Source organism: Panicum virgatum, chromosome 3N (genome assembly GCF_016808335.1).
Source record: "Panicum virgatum strain AP13 chromosome 3N, P.virgatum_v5, whole genome shotgun sequence".
In the NCBI taxonomy this organism is placed as follows: domain Eukaryota; kingdom Viridiplantae; phylum Streptophyta; class Magnoliopsida; order Poales; family Poaceae; genus Panicum; species Panicum virgatum.
Window position 1 is genome coordinate 52,099,411 of NC_053147.1, and position 11,152 is coordinate 52,110,562.

General features: G+C 38.7%; 1 pseudogene; it reads right to left on the bottom strand.

Moving 5' to 3' along the window:
- Positions 1–884: 884 nt before the first annotated feature.
- Positions 885–3,156, bottom strand: LOC120666143 (annotated as a pseudogene).
- Positions 3,157–11,152: the final 7,996 nt, after the last annotated feature.

An 11,152-nucleotide genomic window follows, 5' to 3' on the forward strand; every position in this document is an offset into this window, starting at 1 on the left:
ATTTCAGATTATGTATGGATAGTTGTTATTGGACAATTAGAGTCCGATTGATTGGATGTCAATTTTTGCCAAGCAAAATCATGACACGCTAAAGTGTTGGCAAAAAATTTAGATCTTCATTTGGTTTAGTGCCAAACATGACAACCAATATGTTTTGTTTTATAAGGTTTAAGAAGTTTCTAAACTTGCTATTGTATTGATCACGAATATTGAAGTACCAACTTTTAGTTTTTTTTATGGCAAGTGCCAACTTTTAGATATGAAACAATTGGTAGCCAAATTTTATTGGCATGCACCGACTCGGGTTTGGCAAAATTGGCATCCAACCAACTAGGCTCTTAGCAAGGCAGGTTAGGTCGTCAGGACGCGAAGGAGATGAGCTGTGAGGTGAATTGCAACTGTATGAGGTTTCCCTTGCTTCGGAAGCAGCATTGTACATTGATGTGCAACTGCATTTAGCTTCCAGATGGAAACATGTTAGAACTTGAAAAGTTTGTCTTGCACGTCATACCACTGGCTTGTGTTTTGTGCAAAGACAGCAAAGCTATGTGACACGTTATGTTTCTTGTTTCCATTCGAATAGAAGTTACAGGCTAGCTACCAAAACGAAATAGTGGGTGAAATCAGCATGGAACTGAACGGTCAAAAGTCCACAAAGTCAGGTCAGAGACTTCCAAGACTCCAACGTGCATACGTCCTCCCTCTTAAATTCACTGTTTAAAGCAGTAGAGGCCGGTTGGCCAGTTAAAGATGTGCGGTTATAAGTTTACTTGTTTCCATATAGACATCTAAGTTTAGATAATTATTTTTATTGAGTGTGCTGTTATAAGCATGATAATGTTGTATGTGACTGAAGACATAGTATTTAGGAATAGAACATTTCAGGATAGACTAAATTATTTATTAAATAAGTAGAGGACTTCTATGAAGTCCTATCTTGATGATCTTACATTAGAAAATTACAATGGGGCTCCTAACAACATGCTTGCTAGAAACCCACTTGAAGCTTCCCTCAGCATTCTTCGTTTTGCTAGCATCCCAGCTTAAGCTGACAGTAAATGTTTTACTCTCCTTCTCCTTGGTGAAATCTAGCTTTGTTGGGGACACAGTCGCCTTAACTTCCTTGGGCATGTCAATCTCAACGGTATAAGATGACACTGCATCACCAACGTTTGTGACAGTTCGATTCACAACAAGTTTCCCTGAACTTGCCCTTGTTGCAATCGAAGGGTAGTTCAGCTCAGCTTCAGCTAATTTTGTTCCTTTGCTGCAGGCACCCTTCTGATGTGTAATTATTTCAACTTCAGAATCTGTGTAACCAAGGCCACAGAGATACAGAATGTACTGCTCCACATCAGTGTCATAGACCAAGCCTGGATTGACAACTTCTGAGGGGTTAACATGTCCGGCTCCAATTGTGAAATGACCAGCCGGATTGAGTGTTTCATCTAGTATAGGCTTCTTGCTATCATAGACAACATAAGCTGTGGTCATGATGGCTGACTTGATCGCTGCAGGTGACCAATCATTATGTGCACTCTTGATAATAGCTGCAATGCCACTAAGGTGAGGTGTAGACATTGATGTTCCAGATATGGAGTTGAAGACCATATCATGTTCATCAATTCTGTTCGGTCCTACTTTGAATGGCCATGCTGCAATGATATTTACTCCGGGACCGATGATATCAGGCTTCAGAATACCAGGGCTTGTTGTACTAGGCCCACGAGATGAGAAGTAAGCAGCTACAGGAGCTGGAGTGGTTCCCAGAGACGTGCCATTGAAAATGATCGAGGCTGTCGGCTTGTTGGATGTCTGAATGTACTGCCTGACCGCAGCAGCATCTGGGGAGTTCAGATATGATGCTGGAAGGACATGCGCTGCAGCAAAAGTTGTGTAGCCACTATCCTCAGCTCCCAGTACTATCATCCCAGAACCACCACTATCCTTGACAGATTGACCACTTTCAACTTGAGATCCTTCAAACTCGCAAGCAATAACTTTTCCAGTGATGTTATCAGAACCATCAAGTTCAAACATCAGTGGTAAAGAAGCAAGGTTGGGTGGTTGGTAGGCTGACTCACCAACAAATGAGCGGCCATCGCCTAGCTTCACAATGGCTTTCATTTGCCGGTCCATTGTGCTTGCACCCACCGTCAGGACCCATGGTTCTTCATTGCTTAGTGTGCTGGGAAAGAGGGCCAGAATTTCCTGCAGAACAGCTCACAAATATCCCCTTCTTCATGGCAGAAAAGGTTCCAATGGCAACAATATCTTCATGGAAGGCTTGTGGACGACCGCCGAGTGATATAGACAAGATATCAACACCGTCAGCAATAGCAGCTTCCATTCCTGCAAGTATATCGGAGCCATAGCAACCCTGCTCAGTGCACACCTTATACATCGCTAGGTGTGCACGTGGAGCCATGCCAGCCGCCGTGCCATTGCCACTACCAAGCACACTTGCGCGTTGTACAAACCTGCCGGCAGCTGTGCTAGCAGTGTGTGTTCCATGGCCAACATCATCCGTTGGTGCCTCAGGATTCTCACCACCAACCAGTGACTTTCCACCAATAAGTTTCTTGTTGCAGCGAGCACTTTCAAACTTGCAGGATCCACGCCATTTAGCAGGTGGCGTGGCCATGCCGGCATCATCAAAGGATGTGTGTGCAAAGTCTATGCCAGTGTCGAGGAGCCCAATGATGATTCCCTCACCCATGCCTAAGGTATTCCAAGCCCCTCCATTTGGCCGTAGGCTAAGGAAATCTGGTGTGTGGGTTGTCAAGAGCGGAATGAGGTTGTCTTGGTACACCATAAGGACCCCATCATTGGTCTTGATGTATTCAGCCTCATCTTTTGTGAGATTCACGGCGAACCCAAGAATGGCTTGTCTATAGGTGTGTATGAATGGTGATTGAGGCTTGGATCTAGCCATTCTTGGTGGGAGGAATGACCTATACCAGTCCTCAAGGTTCATGGGGCTCATGTCCATGGAAAAGTTGGATGGAGGGCGCACACGTACAACATATGTGCACTGGCTAGATCCTTCACAGTTTCCATGGGAGATGGTTTGAGTGATGTGAGATAGGAGGCCTATGAGAACAAGGGAGGTCAATAGGAGACTAGAATGCACCTCCATGGCAGGAAGTTAGAGGATGGAGAAGCTAGGATTGTGCATACAGAACTTGGGTGCTGTCCTATTTATAGTAGGCTACTAGATGAATAAGTAGGTGGGGACCCAATTAATGGCTCACCATATATATTTAAGGAGAATAATGGTACTCAATGAAGAGTTTCTAATATACTCCATCCGTGGCAAGTCTAGATACATAGTTTTTACTATGTATTATTATATATCTAGGCTCATAGCAAATATTTTGTATCTAGATTTTCTAAAACGATCTAAAATTTGGAATGGAGCGATTAATTTGTATCTTTAGTGTTATAGGTATGGATGAATTGTTTGTGATATAAAGCATTGAATGTAGCTAGCATATTTATTGTTAGAGACAAATACAGTTGGGTAGTTCGAAATTACTATGAGAAACAATTTTTGTAGGTAAATTTTTTCTTGGTATTTGAAAAGTTTTAAAGGTCTCGAACCAATTTATTAAATAAGACGAATATAGTTGAGTGTTGCTCAGTGAATGCAATAGAACCTTATGTGAATATTTATGGTAGTAAGAGAGTCTAGTTGTATTTTATTCTATAGTGAAGTTTTAGTAGAATTCAATTATAATATAGGTATATATGTGTTGACCAAGTTCTATAAAGTGTAGTTCAGATGAGGCCCTAAAAATTATGCGAATAGTTATCAACAAGGCAAATGGGTTTGGATCTATCGTTAAAACTACTTGTGTATTTGTGACTATGAGTAGCAATTTTTATTATTTCATAAATGACTTCGTAACAGACATGGGAATTTATGATTACCGCTGCAGTTGAGTAGTTCTTTGAAATGCTAAAAAAATTATTTGAGCATTTATTATAGCGTAGGGATATAAGTGGGTGTTGTTAATTGAATATTTTAGACCTTGACATGACTACTTATGTGCCCATGAAAGATTTGGATATGCATATCATGGTTGATGCAACAAATGTAAAATGTACAAAACAATTTGATATCAGGCAACAACTACATATAGCTGAGAAGAAAATATAGTTTAGTGTAGTTCATATAAGTCCCTAAATGTGATGGGAACAGTTATCACCTAGACATTACATAGAGTTGGGTTTGGATCTATTGTTAAAACAAGTATGCATATCTGAGTAGGGGTGGCAATTTTTTATTCTTTAATAAATGATTTTGAAGCTGGTGTCAGAATTTACGGTCAGGGTTGCAGTTCACTAGCTATCTGAAATACACAGAAATGCATGGGATAATCTGGTACAACAAATAGATACAATTGAGTGTTGCTAAATATTTTAGAACTCGATGTAAGCAGACACACACGCTACACAAAAAGTTTAGACTTCTATACTTATCTCAAATCAAACTTTATGCTTGATTTGTTTTTGCATGACAAGCTTTCTGTTTGTTTTCTAAACTTAGCCCTTTAATAGATACCTTACAATCATTTAGGCATAGTTGTACAACAAAACTATTGTGAGGATTATTACTTGTCAAGGGTTGATTGTGATCTTCTTTAAATAACTAGAAATTACGGTGATATTTTTTAGTGAATTTAGAAGCAATTGGGTTCTATCTATTTAATTGTTAGAAATTATTGTGGAGTCCGATGTGGATGGAAGCGACATTAGATGAGATATAGTTTGATTTTGTTACGAAGGTAAAATTAATGTGAATATTGATGATTTTAGTTGGGAGTTGTCCCTCTTCTATTGATGCCTTTGAAATTACTACAAGAAGTTTTGGTTGGAGGTACAACAACGGTGGACTCTTTCACAAGATCCACGATAATTTATTATATGCGATAAATATGGTTGAGTCTTCCTTAAGGAGTTGAATAAAAGCTTCCATAAATATCTTTGATGGTAGAAAAGTTTAGTAGAATGTTGTTTATTGAATCTTTGAAAACATGACGTAAGATATTACATCCTGCAAATGATTTAGAAGCTAGGAATTGTGTCCACAGAAAATGGGTGCTGCCCTATTTGTAGCCAACTAGATGAATAAGTAGTTGGAGACCCAACAATTAATGGCTCATGATATAAATTTTTTTATATCAGTACAAATTCCAAGAAAAATATAGGGATTTGACTCATTGAATAGTCTCCAATATAATTTGTATATGTCTTTAGTTTTAGAGATATAGATGGAATTTTTGTGATATATTACATTGAAAGTAGCTAGCATATTTATTGTTATACACAGATACAGTTGGGTAGTTCAAAATTACTATGAGAAATTATGGTTGTAGGTAAAGTTTTGTCTTGGTCTTTGAAAAGTTTTGAAAGTGTTGAACTTATTTATTAAATAAGACAAATATAGTTGAGTGTTTGCTCAGGGAATGCAATAGAACCTTATGTGAATATTTATGTTAGTGAGAAAGTTTAGTTGGCGTTTGATTCTAATGTGAGTAGAGTTAAATAATAATATTTATAGGTATGTCTTGACCAGGTTCTATAAAGTGTAGTTCATATGAGTCCCTCAAATAATATGCGAATAGTATACCTAGGTAATGGGGTTGGATCTACCGTTAAAACTAGTTGTGTTTTTGTGACTATGGGTAGTAATTCTTATCATTCCCCAAATAACTTCGTAACAAACATGCAGATTTATTGCTACGGTTCCGGTTGAGTAGTGTTTTGAAATGTCAAAAGTTTATTGGATCATTTATTATAGCACGCAGATACAAGTGAGTGTTGCTAATTGAATATTTTAGTGCTTGACATGAATAATTATATGCCCTCGAAATATTTGTATGTGCATATCATGTTGATGAAACAAATGTTAAATTTTTTGATATCACACAACTATATAGAGCAGAGGAGAAAATATAGTTTAGTGTAGTTCATATAGTGTGCATATCTATTGCTAAATGATATTGAAGCTGGCATGGGAAATATTTATGGTTAGCATTGTAGCTCACTAGCTACTTTTGAAACACACAAAAATGCATGGGATAGTTACACGTAGGTACAATTGAGTGTTGTTCGCTAAATATTAAAGAACTCGATGTGAGCAGATACGCCACACAAAAAAGAAATTAGAGTTCAACACTTATCTCAAATTTTTAAACTATATATGCTTAATATGTTTATGTACAATGGACTTTCAATTTGAGAAAAATAAACTTAGCCCTTCAATCATTTTGTCTTAGTTGTACAACAAAACCATTGTGAGCATTATTACTTGTCAAGGGTTGATTGTGATGAGTGAATATAGAAGCAAGTGGGTTCTATCTATTTAATTATGTGGAATCAGATGTGGATAGAAGAGACATTAAAAGAGATTTAGATTTACTTCATTGTGAAGAAAAAATTAGTGTGAATATTGATGATTTTAGTTGGGAGTTGACCCTCTTCTATAAATGCCTTTGAAATTACTAGGAGAAGTTATGGTTGGAGGTACAACAACGGTTGATGAACAATTTTGTTATATGCGACAAATATGGTTGAGTCTTCCTCAATAAATTCATGGTACAATTTTGTGGACCAAGTACTATTGGATTTTGATTCTAGAAAGAAAGACTTGCACATTTGATGAACACGTTATACTCTTTTGGGTTTAGTTGTACAACAAAAACCATTGTGAGCATTAATTAATAGGGGTCATCATAAAAAAATAACCATGATATTTATTAGTGAAGACAAATAAGTTAGTTCATTCTAATTGATTACATGGAACCATATATAGATAGATGCCATATTTGTTGATGCGAAAGGATCACACACCAAGCCCGAGAGCCCCGTATGACAAGCTCAGACTGCACTTGAATCAAACCAAGGTGTGCCAGTTAATTTGACCTGTAAATTAACAAGGAAACAGCAATCCGTCAGATACGAGAGCGTATCGGCTGAATTTCCGAATAACTCTCACGCAGTGTATCGGCAAGGCTCTGCCGATACAGAAAATGACAACAGATCGGGTAAGAAATGCGTGTATTAAAAGCGATCAAAAGGGAATCGGCAAAAAGCTGCAGATACCGGTATGCAATAGACGGCTAGATCTAAAGCCGACATGTGACAGAAAACAATGTGCAAACCCACGAATGTATGGATCTGAACAAAGCTAAGCTTACAACCAATCTAATCATTTCAAGATCTAACGTTACAGCAAGGGACTGATAGCCAATTAAATAGATTGCTAAGCTGGGTAAATTGTGAAAAATCTAAACGAGAAAACAGTGATGCGCCCGAGATCAAAGCTTAGATAAATTCAATAACTTTTGAATAGATCTGAACGAAGCCACAGCGATACACCCGGAAGCTAAAACTCAGATTGACTCCATAAACGAAAACTTATTAGCAAACCAAGTCGCTTGAATATGAGGCATCCTTGATCAGCTTGAAAGATCTCGCGAAAAAGAAAAAGGCCGAAGCCGCCAACGAAAAAGTAAATTGTAAGAGAAATAAAGTTTTGTTGTATGGATGTGTATCAATCTTATACAATGACCGGGGGCTCATATTTATACCCCACACTAACAAGCTCCTAGCTGATCACGGCAAACATGATTCTAACTTAAAAACAAAATCTACTTCTAAACAAAAATATTCCCTGCCAAACCAAACCCAAAATATCCGGTCAAATCTGTCTTCCTTCGGTCAACAGGATTTCCATCGGTGATGTACGATCACCCTGCCAAATCCACCGTTCCTGCCCAAACAGAACATTTTCTCCTTTGTAACACTCAACCTTGACACGTGTTAAAATTTGGTGTCAACAATATTAGAAGATATTTAGCTTTATTTTTTATGTAGATAAAAGTAGTGTGAATATTGATGATTTTAGTTGGGAGTTGGCCCTCTTGTTTTATTGTGTTTTAAATGACTATGAGCAGTTATGGTTGGAGGTTAAATAGTATCCAGCTCTTGGAAATGGTTAAAATAATTTATTACAACAGACAAATATAGTTGAGTATTGCTCAATGACTACAACAGAAGCTTACACAATATTTACACTACAAGAAATCCTTTTATACATGACGGGACAAAAACGTCATAGATCATCGAAAAAATGTCACAAACCATCATGGATGATGGTTTATTTTAACGTCGTTGTTGTCGGTCAAAACCCACCGGCGAGTAGTGACAGGCAACACGAGGAGCCGGGAGGCTGGCTGGCACCGGTCCCTCAGTCAACGGCCCAAATCCTGGCACACGCCGTCGCTTCCGGAGATGCAGGGCGTGCCACCTGATCTATACCCGATCAGGAGGGTGCGAACATGCTTTGACGATTTGCCTACAAGCACAGACACGTGTAAACATTAGTCCGAGCCATGGTCGGCTCCCCGGGACGACTCTTGCATCGGCTTTAAAGAGCCGATCGAGTCCCGGTGTCAGATTGGATCTGCATATCCAGATGGTAATGGATAAAGCAAATAACTGCAAAAACTGCTTCAATTAAATCTAGCTAATCTAATCCACGACGGTAAAAGCTTCACTGCTAGATCGGAACATCCTACACGTAGTTAGGCCTAACGAGCATAAAAGATAACCGAGCCTTGACCAGAAAAGAGGCCTAAGAACAAGCGAAAGCCGATTCCCGGATCAATCCCTATTAAGATCAAGGCAAAGCATCTAATACGTCGCCGGATCATCCAACCCGTTTGCAAGGCCTAAACTAGCAGATATTACGCTAATTCTTAAGAATAAGAACTAACCATAATAGATTAGATCTACTAGATAAAAAAAGGAGCAGAGTGTCATCTCTACGCGACTAATTCCATGCAACGAGAATTAGTATAAGATTAAAACATGATCGCGCAGAGATGACATGATGTTCGTAGATGATAAGCAACAAAAGCACGATGAATCTACTAAAAATCATGCTACAAAAATCAGGATAACTAGTACTACTCGCCATCAAAAATGCTTCAATATGAGTAATACCAAGGTAAAAGCAACAACAACGATGCCCGGATCGCAAGAAGCGATCAGGGCAGCATGGCGCTTACTTGGACGAAACCCTAGAATTAGGGGTGGCGGTGCACCGAGAGTTGTTGTTTGCAAAACGTGATGACGTTCTTCCTTGACAAATGTCATAGAGTACATATTTATAGTCCGGAGACTTGGACAACAATCTAAACTAACGTGTCCATATCGGACTCTATCTCTAACTCAAACTGAACTAAATCTAAAGATACATGGCCCACATGGCCCAAACGCTCACGCAGGAGCCGATTCGTAAGCCTCCTTTAATTTCTTCATTAAGCCCAACTCACTCGCGGCCCATTAATTAACCTGTTAATTTATGGCGATAACAGTCATCTATTACGCGTAACCTATTAACCCTAGTGACGATTCAATGAAAACATCACAGACGACCATCATATCCTTAACTTTCATAGATTAGTGTTGAACCCATGGACTCTATCCCAAAGCCCGCCCAGGCCCAATGTTTCTGATGAAAATAAACATCACATAAACCGTCATAGATTGTATATCCAAGTGACATAGATGCTTACATGGTGGCTGACGTGGCTATTGACATGGCAGCTGACATGGCTTTTGTTTTTTGTTTTTAATTTTTTATCGGATGATGTGGCTTTTGTTGATGACATGGCGGTGGTTGACATCAACATCAAGTGCTGGGCTAATTTCATAAACAGGCCACTAATTTGGGCCGTTTTTTGGGCTTAGTGAAACATTTCGGTCCAGCCCATGATGCAAAGCATCATTTCTGCCTAGCCATTTTGGGCCGGCCCATTTCAGCCACCATTGCATTTCGAATTTAAGCCTTACCCAATATCCAACCAGGCCACATCATTTCAGCCCAACCCAACATATAGACCATGATACATCATTTCAGCCCAACACCCAACAGCAGCCATTGCACACACAAAACAGTATATTCATGTGTTTTCTTTATTAAATATTGAAGATTTCATCACAAAGCAGCAATAACATCACATAACAGCAGTATAACATCAGTTTAACAAAAAGAGCTCTGATTGACTAAAAAGTTCTATGCTATGGTTTTTATCACAAGAGTTAACAAAAAGAGATGACCAAAAAGTTCTCTGCTATGGTTTGCATGGCAAGAGTGACCAAAACTTCCTCTGTTGCAGTGATTGACCAAAACATCTTCCAAAGCCTATATCCTCTATTTGCATTTCTCTCAACCTGAAAACAAAATAATCACCAAAGAAGTAAGAATTTCAGAGACATGACCCATGCTCAGGTTTGTATCACAATTTGTTAAAATGGAACTCATGCTTAGCTTTGTATCACAATGTGTGTGGTCACTAGTACATGTGTGTAGTAAAAAAAAGAAACAAGCAGGCAACCATTCTCACTGGTAGATGTGCATTAAAAAAATTAACACTGAGCAAGAAGAAACATCTTGACAAAGAAGCAATAATTGGTAGATGATTACACATGCAGTAAACAGAAGATATAGGAGTAAACTAGTGAGATGCAGTACCTATTGAAATGTCATGAAACATCCACAAATGCTCCATCTCTGAAAATCACATAACCAACATGTGAGAAGTTGGAAAATTAACATTTTGACAAAGAAGAAGACAGGTTACAGTTCAATCTATAGAAGTTGACAGCAAACATGTTATTTCATTTCAGAGGTGACACTATATCCATGAAGAAAACAAACATTGCCCAGATGCTAACTGACAAAGAAAAAGGGACAGCACTAGAAACATTACCCAGATGCTAAACTGGTAAAAGAATGGAATAACAGAACGCATGAAGTTGCAGCAGCAACAATAACATATAGGTCCAAGCAAAAGGTTAGGTTCAACATACCATGTAGCGCTTATCCTGGTTGACTCTCGCTTAGCAAACGCTCAAGCTTAGCATTCATCTCAGTTTGCTTCATGTTCATCTCCTTATGATCCTTGATCCTTGCCTCCTCTGACTCATTGATCTTCCTTGATAGTTCATAATTTTGTCCACATTGGGTCTGGACAACGGATCGAAGCTCAAAAGTTGTCCTCCTCTCTGCTTCCAGTTCTGTTCGAAGACTTGATCTTGTCTGTGCATCCTGCATCCCCACATTCTTAAGGAACAG